The sequence below is a fragment of the Camelina sativa genome, chromosome 15 (assembly GCF_030686135.1).
Source record: "Camelina sativa cultivar CO46 ecotype springtype chromosome 15, ASM3068613v1".
Taxonomy (NCBI): domain Eukaryota; kingdom Viridiplantae; phylum Streptophyta; class Magnoliopsida; order Brassicales; family Brassicaceae; genus Camelina; species Camelina sativa.
The window spans coordinates 5,444,504-5,461,935 of record NC_141894.1 but is presented as its reverse complement, the minus strand read 5'-3'; the positions used below and the strand labels follow the sequence as shown (position 1 = coordinate 5,461,935).

General features: G+C 36.5%; 1 pseudogene; it reads right to left on the bottom strand.

Annotated features, from left to right (window-relative positions):
* Positions 1 to 8,220: 8,220 nt before the first annotated feature.
* On the bottom strand, positions 8,221 to 11,137 carry LOC104745512 (elongation factor 2-like; annotated as a pseudogene).
* Between the last annotated feature and the right edge of the window lie 6,295 nt (positions 11,138 to 17,432).

Below are 17,432 nucleotides of genomic sequence, written 5' to 3'. Positions count from 1 at the left end.
ATGATGATGATGGAACACGAATCTTTGACATATGTGTCAGTATCTTTAAATTTCGTAAGGGGTTCACGAGGAGGGACCTCTGTTGGCTAGAAATCGTGGGTTAGGTTTACACACCCACTTTCAATGTCATTTCCCATCTTTGTATGAAAATTTCACCAAAAAAAAGTGGGAAAGTTATGTGTGTGGTTCAACTACTAGTCTTTTAACATTGTAGTAGTAGGGGTATAACGTCACTTCTCACAAGCTTTGGTTTATCTTTTGTCGAATCGTTATTATATTTTGTGTTTTTCTAGGAAATTTGTTTATATTCGATACCAAAAATATAAAAAGTGAAGTGGTCGAAATCGTGGGTTATGCGTGACAGACAGACCATTAAACCAAAAGCAAAAAAATAAAACAAAAAGCCAAATCAACTGTTCCTCTATACCCGAGAGAGAAAGAGAGAACTGATGCCAAACAAACAAAGAAGAAGACTTGAAGGAGTGGGTTGGTGCAAGTTAGCCAGCCAGTAGCAGATTTTTTAAAGCGCAAGTTAGAATAGCGAACAAGGTTTGACTAGCCGTTAGGACTGGCGCGTGGAGAAATAACGGTGGTGGCGGATGGCTAAAGCTGACGTGGAGAGCGCGCGCAAATGTCGCTGAACAGAATGGAATTCCAAAAATACCCTTGTTGTGTTGTGTTATAAAAGTAAACTCGCAAGTCCAAAAGATCTCGTCTTCTGTTCTGTCTGTTCCACTTCTTCCGGCGTTTTTTCTTACTTCCCAAAATGGTTCTTTTTACTAAACTCTTATTACTATTCTTTAGGTTTAAATAGTACCAAATTATTCAAGAATTCATGTAAGAATAAAGAAGTATATTTTATTTTGTGACCCAAATATTCGAAATACTCGAGATAAGGAACACAAAATGTAGTAGATTCATTCGCACGTCGGTATAAAAAATAATAAAAAATGATAAGATAGGGTTAAACAACAGTTTAGATTTGAACGTATTAAAAGGCCCATGATGAAACTGATAGATTTGGCTTAGCTAGGTGAGGAGAAAAATTAGAGGATCGAGACGCGTGAAGAACACGTCCGTGAGTAGTCGCTTTCGTATCAAAGAGATGCGAATTTTTTTTTTTATAAATAAAATATTTAAGTATTTGACTGCCTCCATTCCACCCAACACAATCACCACCTTCCTTTCGTATTAAACATAATAATTAAAATACTCTTCTCTTTTTTCGTCTTTGTTCTAAAATATTGGAATGTCAATATATTTGTTGTGTTAATCATTCAATCAACCACGTCATCATTATATTAAGTAACCGGGTTATTACTTACTGTATTAGAGATTATGAAGTGGAAGGTTGAATGAATTAGTGGTAATTAATTTAACGTTTTGTTACGCGTTAGGGTGACGAGGGTTCGAGGAAATTAGAGACCGGTTTTATCAGTATTTTTATTTGTTTCGAAGCATGTGAAATGCAGTTGGTTCACGTTCTCTTTCAAGCCACTTTTATAATAGTAGTAATATTTTTATCATGATTTATTTATTTGTCCTTTTTGTTTACATCTTTTTGAATACAGAGTTCTGAAAATTATTCAAAAACAAATTCTGAAAACATTTATATCGATAGAAAGAGTATCGTATAAAATTCACCGCTAAAATAAAACACTTTGTCATTGATTGTGTCGTATATAGATATAGTACATATAATTTGGGCACGACTCTGAACTTATCGTGGAATGGTCCCGGGGGTTGGATTCATCAACATTCACATTATTATTGCCGTCCCTTCACGCTACTTTTGTAGTTTTGTGCCATTAACTTATCTATGTTATCAATAAAGATAATATACGGACGTTGCAATTGTGATCATCAAGTCACGTCAAACTATTGCTCCCTCGATCTCGTTCTATTATTTGTTTTCTTTTTAAAAAAATCTTAGCTGTACCGGTACAGCTTACACTTTCGATTATATTTTTTATATATCCACAACACAAGGAAAATGAAATACTAATAATGAATGACTTAGCTTTCCTCTTAGCAATAACACATGTTAGATACCTCCACTATCTTCTGATTAGGTTAGTTCATGTATGGCGACGCAATACGCAATACGCAATACGCAATACGCAACTACGCACCACCTATTAGTAAAACTCGCGAATTTGTGAATGGGAAGGAGGAGGAGGAGGAGGAGAAACGAAATGGTAAAAAGAACATTGTCGGTAGAGAAAGAGATTATTTTTAATTTAGGGAACAGCCCCAATCTTAAAAGTGGACTCCACAAGAACAAAAAAAAAAAAGACAGAAGAAAAGCTAAAAATCGGCATTTAAAAAAGTATTATTAAAAAAAAAACATAACACAAGCACATCCACATCGCACCGCCGGGCCCACAAATTCATTTCCTCTTTTCTTCTTTAAAATTAAAACAGTATTTGGGCCGTTAATGGCCCACTGAGGGGGACCGTTTTTTTTTTTTTTTTTCTTTTTTAATTTTATTTTGCAGCTTCGTCCAACACGTGAATTTTGATTCCACACTTGGAACTTTCCTCAACTTCCATTAGAGTATCAAACAAAAACTACGTACCCATCTTACACACGTTATCGTATTTTAAAACCATCAGTTAAATAGTAGTTTAATCTTGATTATTTCATGTAATCTATACAAAGTTCATGTAACGTATGCATCCAGGCAGTGTGACATGCTAATAAAATTCCACGCATATATTTTATAGATATCTCGCATAGTTTATTTGACCGGTTGGATGCGTTTTGGAGCCGATCGACGACTATCATATATTTTAACTACAATATTCAAATGAAGAAAATGGGCTACATTGTCATGAAAGAGCTAATTAACCTTCTATGTTGTTGTTGTCTGAGTCACCTTCACCATCTGATAGAGCCATTGAACAATAGATTATTTTGTTCTTTCACAAAAGTCAATACAGTGGCACATTATACACTCCATTACTCCAAACAATATAGTAAACAGGAATAGTACTAGAAGAAATTTGTTAGATTTCCGAGTGGGGTCACGATGGGTAAAGTTTTTATTCATTTTGGAATGGAAACTATCTAAGTCATTTTTTTTACTTTCCATGTATCAAGATGAATGAATATGATTCCTCTTTTATATAAAGAGTAATAATATATTCCACAACTTGATTTTTATGTTATCTAAGAAAAAGAAAAAAATAAAAGAGAAGAAATTTCCAAGGGAAAGACGGCACTAAACCAAAAAAAATTAATGTCATCATGATTTCGAAATTGATTGATTTGTGGGTCGGTTTTCATTTGTTCTCTAGTCCCTCTAACCTCTAACAATCAACGTCCCTACTTCATTAGTTATTATATATTTCATGTATATTAAAGAAATCAAATATAAATGCTTTTCGAGAAACTTGGATGAGACCTCATCATATTCATAAAGAATGGTGTACCATGTCAACCATGGAACAACGATGATATTGATGGCCCTTTCTTTCTTTATCTTTTTCTTCTTTCTCACAACTCTTTACTAAATATTCTACTTTTCATACCAAAGTGGAAAACCCAACTTTCGGTTTACATCAAAGTCGTTCATAGCCTTTGACGCAGTCGAAAAATTTTGTTTATTGTGATTACGATGTTGATTATATCTCATCTTTCGGTTGAAAATGGTTGCATTTGCCTTGTTTGTGATTGTGTATACATATAATATTATTATATATGTTCATTGGCGTTTGCTTTTACAATCCGCAAAAAGAATCGATAGAAAAAAAAACCACTCAAAGTATATAATGCCTTTTTTTTTCTAATGCCAAACAAAAGTTAAATCAAATCCCTAACGATAGAAATTGAATCACTACTATTGGACTGAAGGATCAGAAAATTACTAGGTGTCATCAAATAACCTTAATTAGGGTATAACATAGGCCAAGTAGTGGAACACATTTAGTATTTTACATTTAAAATTACGAGATGAATCGTACGTGTTAATATAAAAAGGGTAAATAATCCTCACTTCCGCACTCTATAATTAGCCTGATCATTCCCTGTTTTATTGTGTGGGACATATATGCATAATAAGTATAAGTCTATTTGATCATATGAATATATGATAATTTGTATCAATTTGCTAAAGCCACGATATAAAATGTCTTGTTTGTCAGATCTTGGATCCATCACATACTAGTAACAATTTAAAACATTATAGTGACAGATCTAAATGGACAACACAAAGATGAATTTGAAAAAGAGAAGGTGATCAGAGGATATCAAGGGTTAAAAGTAAAAGGAGTAGTCTATAGTATACCACTATTAAGCCCACTTGACCTAATCTATTTTGTTTTTCTGATTAAATATTGTACCTATGCAAAGATCATCCTCTCACCCACTAAATGGTACAAAAATATCAAAACACCATGTGGTTTAGATGAGAGATATAATTAGAAGTTTATGTTACTGTCAAGAGACAAAAAACCAATATATGGTTGAGACATGACATTGATATATCGGATAGAAACAAGACATGAAACATTTACAAGTAAAGACTGTACTTTCGTATGGATGAAAAAAGGTGAGAAAATAGTTTGGTTATTGTCCACATTAGGAATAACCCACTAAAAAAAATAAAAATCTAACTATTAATAATATCAATTTTGGTTCTTTAGTGGGAGCAAGTGGGAACGTATATATTACAGTATGGAATTTCAAATATGTCGATAGATTTAGAAATAATTGGACTCTTCATTTCAAACAATTATCATGACATATGAATTTCAAAACAAGAGTAAAGCAACGCAATGATGGTATGACGAAGAATCAATTCACAAGATAGAGAATAATGGAATAGCAAAGAAAAAAAAGAGTGATGGGAAAAAACAAGATGTGCGTCGGCTACTTTTTGTCAAAGGAGAAAAAATAGTAAAAGACAGACTTGAGGTCGAAGATGGCACTATAATCAAAAGATAGTAGTAACTAACAACAACTCATTATTATCCTATACACATGGATTATTCTTTTTATTTGTTTGTTAAAACAAAACAATGAAGGTCGCTATAGATTATTATGATTTATGGAATTTAAGATTCAATAAGTGTTTATTTGTTTTTTTTGTCAAAGTAATAATAGTATTGATGATTATAGAAGATGAATGATGTGAAGTGATGGATGAATGGTGTCCTTAGTGTCCAGCAGGCCAAGACAACAACGGAACACGATTACTTAATTGAATCAAGAAAGCAAATAGGGACCCCATCCACCACAAAAATGGACCATTAAGATTGAGTCCCTACAAAATCAAGATGCCTAAGTTGGATGATTGTGACACAGAGTTATTTCATCTGCAGGATCCAATCAATCGTATCTTTGTTCACATTTTAAAACTAAGCATTTAACAAGTGAGTGGGAAAATTAGTGCTGATCTAACTTCGTAAGGCAATGATAAACTTGAAAACTTTTATAACATGTATTTTCACATATTTCTTTTCACTCAAACAGTCACATGTCACTATTATTTATATCTCCACTACGTGGGAGGCGATTCAACGTTCTTCTAGTTGAGCTGAAATGTTTTTGGTTTATGGATACAGATTATCCAAGACAAAAAAATGAGCACATCTTGAAATCAAAGAAGAAGAAAAAAGACAACATTGTAAATGGGCCGAAAAAGAGACAAGAAAATGAGCTAGGACACACAATACCAGTAAGCTCAATGTATATCATGTAACATCCTTATGGTTTTGTTAAATGCATAAGGTTAGCCAGTGAGACCACCCGCAAACCAAACCAGGTGACACAATCTTCTAAGTAGACTGAACCAAAACTTGATATTATTAGGGCCTAAAGAGACATCTATTGAACAAACCAACCAAACTGCAGGTTAAGTTTTTTTTTTTTTCAGCAGTTAATGATTTAATAAATCATCACTCTTTGCTTGATATTTAACGTAGATTGTCATAAAAATGATAAGTGGCTGCTTGATTCCGGTGCAAATGATCATATAGTATTACTGTTTCTGATTTTTCACAAGCTGTTAACCAAAACGAAAATTCATTATTTCTGATGTGTCCGGGGCCGACTACATAACCATGGATTTCACATTTGTGGAAACAAATATGTTGGCTGAGTTGTTGTTGGCATGAAAGCATTGATATTCTTTGTCTTGAGAAATCAGTAGACAAATTAAAAATCAAATATTCTGGCTGAAAGATGGAGATCAAGACACAACGGTATCAGATCCTATTAGAGGTACAGAGCAAAGTCAATAAGAAAAAACATGGGAAGAGAGACTTTTCAAAACAATCTCATAATTGTTGAAACAGAAAATGTTAAAATCCAAAACAACCATGACGACACGTTAGCAAGGCATTCCTGATGTAATACCATGACTTACAGTTACAGTTAAATGAAAAAACTAGAACTGTGTGTAAGCTTAGCAAAATGCTTTTATGAAGCTGTGGTAGCGCAAAAGATTGGTCATAATGGATCCGGGATGAAGTGAATTGGCAGTGATATTCACACCTTGTTCCTGTTTTAAGCATAAATAAAACGTCTTTCCTTTAGCTTTCTCTTTGGCCTTTTGAATTTGTTAAAAATTTTCAAAATGACCTGCAAAATTAAAATACTATTTTACTTTCAACTGCCTCGCTAGCTCAGTAGCGTGCAATATATTTTAGAGCTATGACTGACCATATGCTTGCAAAGTATTGAACAATTCTCCCTTCTCTATTGCTTTCATTAGCTATTTTCTTCATTGTCTCCAAAAGAAGTTGGCCAACAGAATATGATCTGCAAAGAATTAGATATAAGCAGAAACCATCTAACATAGAAAGGTTCCTCATCATATTTCAAAAATCGTCTGTTAACAAGTGAAGTAAAAGCAACAAACAAAAATTCTACAAAGAAGCAAAAATGGATAATAATGTTCTTCTAGACTAAACATAACCAAATGATTGGTTGCAAACTGTAATTCAAATTTGTCACTTGAAAGCGTGAAGGTACATGCCATAATCCCTTCATCAGTGCTACAAAAAACAAGAACAAAGATTCTAAGAATGCCAGATCTAAGTCAGCGACTCTGCATTATGAAATCTCCTGCAGTTTGCAATAATCTCCTGCAGAAGGTTAATATTCTCTTTTTGTCCAAGTCTAAGGGTTTATGAAACCTCCTGCAGTTTCAGGATCTTCCAAGAGTTAAAAGAGAATAATTCAAATACACCATGAATTCAAATCTAAGGGTTTAAGAAACTTAATTATGTACACGTAATTGTATTGTATGGAGGCCAAGTTCATGAATTAACTGCTTTTATGGGCGTTTAAACAGAAAATATAGGTTGAAATTGATGAGACTGAGACTGAGACTAAAAAAGACATGAATCTTTGTGATAAATTTAAGAGAGAATAACTTCAAACCTATCAAAGAAAATTGAACAAGGCTGAAAATTCTAAAGCACTGCCTCATCCATCAGTCAGTTCCAATCAATATTGAAGCTGAAGTTGTTGTGGCTTAAAGTGAAAGCTTTGACGATAAAAAAAACACCAAAATACTAATAAAGCTTTGCACAAGTTAAGAGCAAAAGCATATTATTTGACGTTTTAAAGGTTGCCATCTAAAGAGAGAAAAAAACAAGTTATAAAACAGAGAGTAACTAATTGATTCCATTGTCAAAGCTTAAAAACGGCTTGTTTCAGATCATACAACTCCTTCGAAGTAAATCAGCTTCGGTTCACAGAGGCGTGTGGTAAAGCATCCCGATGGTGTGGCAGAGAAGGTTCATGTATGTAGAGTATTCCTGAGATCTTGGCTTTGCACTTTAACATTATTTGTAGTTTCTATATATATCTGAAAAATCCACTTTTGCTAACATCATGTGAGAAGCATCAATGACCTATGAAACCATTGACTCTAATCTCTGCAACTGAAACTGGTTCCCCATGACTTGGCTTTTTAAATCGGTATAGCTAGGGAATTCTCACAGCAAAGTTTGTATTTATTATTTTTGTTCTTCATGAACTATGATGGTTCTAAAACTGTCTCTCTTTATATATTATAGAGGCAGCAACAGAAGCCTAAGCGCCTCAAGGTTTTACGATGAGTTATATTTCTGTTTTGTAACTTGTTCAGACAACACGGAAGGAAAGAGGACACTGTCTTGAAGACTCAGAGTTTTACGATGGGATCAAAGCCAAAGCATATTAAGCTTGTCATCGAAAGAGAAAAACCAAGTTAAAACAGAAAAAAATAATTCAACTACAAACAAAACTTGATTGATCTTTCTATGATGTTAAAAGAGCAAACACATTTGTCTTCAATAAACACAGGGCGGAATAATGCTAGATCAAAAAAAGTGAACTATAAACGAGCCTAAGAGGGAGAACAGAGTCATTAAGAGTAAGAGTCAGTAATGGTCCGATTACAATTTGTCTTCAAAATCGGAGAGTGGAGTCATCTGTAGCTTCAAACCTTTTCTCTTCCTGATATCAGCAACCAATGTAGCAGCCTGTGAACCAGCCTCGAGCGGATCAGAAGACATCATGTCCCAATGGTCAAACACACACTAAGGAAAGGCTTGTCCTGAGGTTGCAGCCCTTAGCTGACCTGAGAAACCAAACGACTCCACCACAGGAAGGTAGGCTTTGATGTTGTAGAGAGGTGTTCTTGGCCTTTGCATTTCTTCAAACACGTGTCCACGCTTCTGATTCAACACACTGTAGATTCCTCCCAAAGCTCCCTCAGGTGCTTGGATCTCGACCATGTAAACCGGCTCAAGAAGTCTTGGCTTGGCGGTGAGCTGCGATGCGTAGATGACTCTTCTTGCTGTTGAAATCATCTGACCACCTCCTCTGTGGATTGCATCAGCATGGAGCACAACATCACATACCTCATAACAGATCCCTCTCATGTTTTCATCTGCTAAAGGACCTTCCTTTGAAGCCCATTGGAACCCAGCAACCCCTGAGTCCTTGATTTCATTCAAGTACTGCACTCCCTTACACATATCAACCACCATGTTGGGCCCTGTCGTGTCAGGTCCAAACGCCCAGATTTTCTTGGCAAGATCCTTGTCCCACCCAAACTCTTCTGCAAGAATCTTGGATCGAACCTTGGGGTCATCAGATGGACCAATGCGGCCTTCATCAATGGCTTCTGCTAAACCATCCTCCACTGGTCTGGCTTCCATGTAAAGACGGTTGTGTTTGTTTGGGGACTTACTCATCACAGTGCGGCTAGACCTCTCAAGGACTGTCTCTCGCAACGAAACAATAGGATCTGACACTATGATCTCAGCACCACCCATAAAATCTTGAAGATCCTTAACACAAATTTCAATGTGGAGTTCTCCAGCACCAGCTACAATGTGCTCACCAGACTCTTCCATTGTGCATAGAACCATAGGGTCAGACTTGGCCAGCCTCTTGAGACCTTCCACAAGCTTGGGAAGATCAGATGCAACCTTGCATTTTACTGCAACACGAACAACGGGTGAGACAGAAAACTTCATGGCACGAAGCGGGTGTGCGTCCACTTCCTTCTCATTAGTCAAGGTAGCATTCTTGGTGATGAACTGATCCAACCCAACCATAGCAACAGTGTTACCACAGGGAACATCCTCAACTGTCTCTTGCTTCTTACCCATCCAAATGACAGTCCTCTGCACACTCTTGACATATAAATCTTTCTTCTCACCAGGGACATAGTTGGGACCCATGATCCTGACTTTCAAACCAGTGGAAACGGTACCAGAAAAGACACGACCGAAAGCAAAGAACCTGCCCTTGTCAGATGCAGGAATCATCTTAGAGACATAGAGCATCAGAGGACCTTCTGGATCACAGTTTCTGATAGCTGCAGCATACTTATCATCAAGAGGACCTTCATACAAGTTCTCAACACGGTACCTCTGCGCAGTGTAGGGTGATGGTAAGTGAAAGATCATCATTTCAAGCAGAGCGGTACTGGCAGGGAGCCATGTTTGCATGACACGCTTCATCAAAGGCTTACCCATCAACTCTTTCTCATCGGGCTTCATCTGGACTCCAACTTTCTCTAACATCTTCCACAGCTTATCCTTCTGGTCATTCATACAAGTGTTGATGATCTGCTTAATGGGCTCATAACATAACTGAACAAACCCACGCTTGCAGCCTTGCAGGTCGCTGAACCAGTGTTTTTTGTGGTCCATTTTTTGGTTTCAGTATCATAGAAGTTCTCACCCCACAGCCTCTGCATCATTTTAGATTCAAAACATTTAAACTTGGAAGCATACATCTTAGCAAAATTGGTCAGAGTGAAAGCCCAACCGTGGAGACCAGCAGAGAAAGCCACTGTCCCCTTTTCAGGGTAAACCTGAACATCACCGAGGAGAGGATCCTCATACGTGGCCATGATGACATTAGCATTCTCAATCACCCTCTGGAAATTCTGATAAGCCTCTTCACCATCAACCTTGAGCTCAAGGAAACACCTGTCCATTTTGTTCACAGTCAAAACAGGCCTAATCCTTTCACCAAGAGCTTGCCTTAGCACAGTCTCGGTCTGAACACAGACACCTTCGATGCAGTCAACAACCACAAGTGCACCATCAGTAATACGGAGAGCAGCTGTGACTTCTGATGAAAAGTCGACATGTCCAGGAGAGTCAATGAGGTTGATGAGATACTCATTGCCGTCTCTAGCTCCAGTGAAACTCTTTAAAGAGTCATCGGTCATCTCATAGTAGAGAGAGATACCAGTAGACTTGATGGTGATACCACGTTCTGCCTCATCAGCACGGGTATCAGTCATACGCACATCACCAGCAGATTCTTGAGCAATAATGCCAGCAGCAGCAACAAGTGAATCCGTAAGTGTAGATTTTCCTGTCATCAAAAGATCAAAACTTTTTATTTCAGAATATATTTTTGATAGAAAACAGAACAACATGAACAACCGATTATAATGAAACAGAACAATACTATAAACGCTTCACGTTTTTAAATAAAAGCATAGGAATATGAGAAACACAAAAGCTTCATAAATCATCAGAGAAACGATTAAAAAAATAAAAGTAAACAAAAAAATATATATATACCATGATCGACATGGGCAATGACAGACATGTTACGGATGTTGTGTTTACGATCCATAATTTTCTGTTGCTCTTCAACTGTAAACTTCACCTGCAAGTAACAAACAAACAAAAAAAAAGGAGAACAAACCCGTTAGATTAATATCACACAAACGAATAAAAACAAAGCGTTAGAATCGATACTACAAAAAAGAAGAAGAAGAAGCCTTTACCATTGTCACTTGATTTGTTTCTCACGATTACCAAAGTCTGCAGGGAATTGCTTTGTTTTTCACGATTGCCAAATTCTCTGCAGGAAAAAAAAAGAGAGATATAAGAGTGTTTTAGATAACTAGCACGCGCGATCGGGAACACATATAATATTGAAATCAAAGGTAGAATTCATAGATGAGTCAAGAACAACAGAAGATAGTTTAGACGGAGAAGAATCATAACAACTAACCTAACTAGCCTGGGGGAAAGATTTTGACACGCCGAGTAGAAGGAGAAGCAAAAGAAGTGAAACCTCTTCTTTATATATATAACCTAGGGTTTGCCACTTTTGCCCTTAATATCAATTACCGACTTTAAATTGTAACTAGGTAACAATCCGCACTATGTGCGATATAAAATAATTATTAAATATTCTTACTATAATTTTTATTCACAAAATCTATAATATTTATCGGTAATTAGAATCTAAAATTTTTCTGTGTAGTATATATATATATATATTTAGAAAAATATATATAAATTTTGTATAATAATTAAAATTTAACCCATGAAATTTTTTATAATATCAATATTATATTACCATATCATATGAACAAAGAATTCTTAAAATTTCTTTTAAAGATTTTATGAAAATGTAATTAAAGGTTATAATTAAGTTTAAAAGAGAATATAAGAATTTAATTTTGGGTGTTAATTATATTTTTGGAAAACTGATGTAAATATTATCAAAAACTAATGACAAATAAAGGAAATAGTGTCTGGAGCTCTGTGAATGCGACACGTCAGCATTTTGCGTCAGCATTTTGTGTGAGAATGTTTCTCTTTTAAGGGATTTGTAACACCCCAATTTCTTAACTCTAATTGGGCCGGGTTGTTTTGTTATTAAATCTAGCCTTAAGACCTAATTAAGTTGATCAAAACGACAAGATTATATGTGTATTGTGTGTGTGCTCGTGGATACATAGGTATGTATACGCATCTATCGCCGTCGCTGTTTTTACAAAGGGAAGAGATCTTGAGCAAAACCCTAAGTCAATAAGAGTGAGATTGTTGTAGCCGTCGTGGTCCTCTACTGTTTCCGTGAGTCTCGTGGAGGAGAAGCGTGGGTAAAGGTCTGTTGTTCTCGTTGGTCTCCGTCGGCAATGCCGGCCCAGCATAATATGAGGCCCAATACCAAAACAATTTTTTTTAATGGGTTTTACCTATAATATTTAAAACTTAAAACCAAATTTTCAAAATGCATAAAATAGGAGCCTATTTTTGCAATAATAAATAGATAAAATTAAAAAAATTGAGGTCAAAACTTATATTTTTAGAAAAACGAGGCCTATATTTGCAATAATTTTCTTTTTAGAGGCCTAATTGTAATACCAAAAAAAAAAAAAAAAAACTGAGGCCCAATACAAATGTGTCTTAGGAATGTGTCGCGGGCCGGGCCTGTCCGTCGGTCACCACCGGTCACCACCGATCGCCACCGTTGGTCAGTCAACCATCATCTTTCACCGGAGATGTCACCCGCTGACACCGGAGCAGCCGTAGCCCATCATCGAGGCCATTATAAGTAAGGAAACCTAGATTTGTTTTACAACTTGGGCTGTAAGTTACTGACTGTTGAAGACCAAATCCTTGATTTGTTGCTTGCTTGTGATGTATGTTGCTGAGCCATGGGAATGAGGAAGTAGCCACCGTGTGACTAAACCGTCACGTGAAGCCTTCGAGGAGATCCGCCGAGAAAAGTTGGAGAGAGAGGTAAACGGCAAAGCTTAGTCTCGTGCATGTTTGTGTTGTGTTGTTTTGTTGATTATTGAACTGAAAACTAAACCAGCCTAAACCAAGAGATCCTTAGAGTAGTTTAATTCCCTGAACCGAGACTTAATTATCGTGAACGAAGGAAATGGTTTGTGGTGTGTGTGATTAGTGTTATATGGGATTGTCGAACCTGAAAGCATGTAATACGTGGTCACGTGAATTGGGTTATGGAGTTGGTGTAGCATTACGTCTTGTGGTGGTTAATATTAATTAAATTGTTAGTTTTGGTTTAGTTTAATTATTAAATCATTCTAATTACTTTAATCGGAGGAATACCAGTTTATCAAGACTTAGAAGTTGGTTTGGATATTAGATTAAAGTCATGGATTATTGTTTGGAAATAATCATTGATCGGTTAAACTCAACCGTTGCAGATTGAGGATTGTTGCTATTTCTAAACCGTGGATTCAATCCAATAGCTAAGGTGAGGGTGGTATTTGCGGATAACAGTAACCTCTTTCCTTATGTACTCTTCGATAGTTGCTGAGTATAGACTCAAGAATTGTTTGTTATTTGAATGTGTTTGCGTGGATTTGTGTGCAAAGTAAAGTAGGTTGTTAGTAACATGATATATGTGAAGCACATTTAGCTACATGATATGATGTTATGAATTAACTTATATATTATATTATAAATATAATTATGAACATACACGAGAATGAGAATGAGAAAGGATAAGATATTTGAGGATGTTGGACTGTAATGAACCGACGGGTTCATTGCAGGTCATAAACCGCTGACGAGCAGGGGAAGAATCGAGCTATGGGCCGTGGTCTTCTAAGAAAAGGGGGTTTGGGAGCCATAAAAAGTGTTAATGGCCAAACCTATAAGTAAAGTAAAACTTCTTAAGTAATGTAAAGAAACAGAAATGTTTGCGTGTGGTAGTCGCCACAAAAGTGCATAAAATAAGATGAGAATTATTAAGGAGAAACAAGATGTTTGTTTGTTTGTTTGCTTGATAGACATTCTGAATCTATGCTAAGTAATGGTTGTTGATTATATTTGTAACGTGATTATTGTATGTCCAGTGGGCAGAGTTTGATCTCCTCACTGAGTAAACTTGTTTACTCACCCCCTTTTTCCTTTTTCCCAGGTTAGTAAGTTTAAGAGTTGCAGTTTAAAGTTTGTTCGTTGGTGAATCTTAAAGAAAGAAACGTTTTTGGCCAGACCGGATGGATTACATGTTGTTCCGTCTTTTGCGACGGTACGGGTGTTACATTTGGTATCAGAGCCAGATTAAGGCCACTCCGGTGCTGACCCGGAGGGTCAAGATTTCAAAAACGATTTTTGTTTTAAAAAAAAAAATGTTTTCAAAGAAAGTTTCTGGAAACGAGTTTTGTTTTGTATAAAGATTTTGAATTCACCAACAACAAACTTGTTCTTGACTTTCATTGTGAAAGTTAGTAGGATTCTAATCTTATGCTTGATTTTGTGGCGAGTGGAAATCAATCCTTAGAAGCGGTGTAAGAACCTAAACCGCAATTGCGCGTGAAGCCAAAAAGTGTGTGATGAATGTTTTTTTTTAAGAGGAAGGGTGAGGAGTCAATACCATGCGAGATTGCTAGGGATAATTCCTCCAGTGGGGAAGATCGTTTTTTTTCCAAGGTCGGTGATGAAGAAGACGAAGACTTGAACCATGTCTTATGTTTGTGTGCTTTGTTTGATTTGATTGATATTGAATGTTGCCTTATTTCTTTGATTGAATTGCGTGTTTGGTTTATAGGTTTAGGGATTCTTGATTGTATTTTTTTTTGGTTTTTGTAAATGAAATCTGAGGCCCTTGTGTGCAAGCTTAAAGGAGTTGGTAAGAAGTTCCAAGTGAAGATTAGTTCGTCAAGATAGTCAGAAAAGTATGGTGAAAATTTTAAGAGGGACGGAACACCCTAAGATATGTGTGGCGACATTAAAGTGACAAACAACGTGGGAAGGAGCCCTATAAACTGTAGAGGAAAAAAAATGGGAAGGAATCTCATATGGATGATAATACCATTTAAGTCGATATGGTGTTGGCAAGAATGTATACTTGTGCGACATGTAGTAAGATTAAACAAACTACTCAACTAATTGGAACGTGAATCGACGAAAGAGTGTGGGAATTGTTTCTAAAAGTTGGAATGTCAGTTGACTTGTAGAAGTTAATGTTGAGGACCACTAATGCAATTAAGGTCGGTAGTTTTCGGTAGTTTTCTCGGAGTAGTAGATCACAAACAGAAGTTTGGTACATGATATGCTAGTATGGCTAAACCAGTTATTTAATTCACATGGAAGGACGTGTTGTTCGAGTGGACGGGGGTGTGAGATACTAGCTTATAAAATTCAAATGGACATTTGACGAATACCTAAGTTAATATTTTTGAATGATGTTTATCGGGGTTGGCCACAAAGTTTAAAGATGAAGTATTGTATAAAGATCACTAGTCAAAGTTATCCTAGTGCTTGGAGAGCACAAAAAGGAATTGCAGCGGAGGAAGTGGAAAAGAGCAGTGTGGGAGGACACCACACATTAATGTGGATTATGGATTTTTACAGAGTATTGTAGACGAATAAAAAAAAAAATGTGTCATGACAATGGAGATATGTTGTTTATAATTTGAAGTTGTCTTAACCCGAATGGAAAAGGGTATGGTAAAAAATAGAGATTGTTGGTGGATTGATGCGGACTACTAGCAGTACAGAGGCAATTTGGGTAGTTGTAGAGCAGGATGAGTCAAGACAAAAAAATTTGAGAAAAAAAAAAGTGATTGATTCAATGTTGGGGCTTTGGAGGGAGCTTTAGGCAATGATTGTTATTCTAAGTGGAAAAAAAAAAGGAATTGTAGAAGAGAAAAACACTAAGTGTACAACGTATGAAGTTTGATAGGTGGTATAGGATTCCACTAAGGATAGCTAAATGGAGATCACTAAGAACAATGAGGAGGCAACATTAATTTGATTTGGTGTTTGAGTAATGCAGAATGGTCATTGTGTGGCGAATGAGGATTATATGGAAAGTACTACTTTGATAGGGATAAAAAAAAAAAAGATGGAAGTGTGAAACCCAAAAGGAACCAAAACCGTAAGAGAGTGTTAGGGTAAATTTAGCATTGGAAAACTTTCAAAGGGATGTCAACTTTACCAAGTTAGAGCAACGGAAGCTTGGTGGATCATTTAGCTCTGTATTGCACAAAACCGTAATGGTCATGGTGGATGGGTACACTTCAACACATTGTTTGACAATGTCGTATGTTGATGAAATGGTTATTTTCACAAGTCAAGGTAATGGAAAGACCTTTTGTTGGAAATTGGAGTATTCTATTTAAATTTTAGATCTTATTTGAAGGATGTGTATTATGTCTAAGCGATGGAAAGTTAAAGGAATTATGACACTTGACGTCCCATGTTGTAATACTGCTAAACATCGGAACTAACCGTAGTAATGGAAGAATTAGTTTTGTCTTGGTTAAAAAGCTGAAAATGAGAAGCATGAAGAGATTATTTCTAGTAAATGGAAACAAGAGTGGTTACAAGATAACCAAGTGAAAACCTGCGGTTCATTGGTGATCGAAAAGTTTGGAAAGAAGTCAAAACAAACATATAGGAGAAGGACACTCCAAATTGGATTGGATAATCTAAAACGCTAAAGATTAAAGAGTAAGATACTCCTGAGTTGGGATGAAAACTAAGTAGGGGAGACATTAATTCACAAATTCGAGGACGAATTTATTTTAAGTGGGGGAGAATTGTAACACCCCAATTTCTTAACTCTAATTGGGCCGGGTTGTTTTGTTATTAAATCTAGCCTTAAGACCTAATTAAGTTGATCAAAACGACAAGATTAGATGTGTATTGTGTGTGTGCTCGTGGATACATAGGTATGTATACGCATCTATCGCCGTCGCTGTTTTTACAAAGGGAAGAGATCTTGAGCAAAACCCTAAGTCAATAAGAGTGAGATTGTTGTAGCCGTCGTGGTCCTCTACTGTTTCCGTGAGTCTCGTGGAGGAGAAGCGTGGGTAAAGGTCTGTTGTTCTCGTTGGTCTCCGTCGGTCACCACCGGTCACCACCGATCGCCACCGTTGGTCAGTCAACCATCATCTTTCACCGGAGATGTCACCCGCTGACACCGGAGCAGCCGTAGCCCATCATCGAGGCCATTATAAGTAAGGAAACCTAGATTTGTTTTATAACTTGGGCTGTAAGTTACTGACTGTTGAAGACCAAATCCTTGATTTGTTGCTTGCTTGTGATGTATGTTGCTGAGCCATGGGAATGAGGAAGTAGCCACCGTGTGACTAAACCGTCACGTGAAGCCTTCGAGGAGATCCGCCGAGAAAAGTTGGAGAGAGAGGTAAATGGCGAAGCTTAGTCTCGTGCATGTTTGTGTT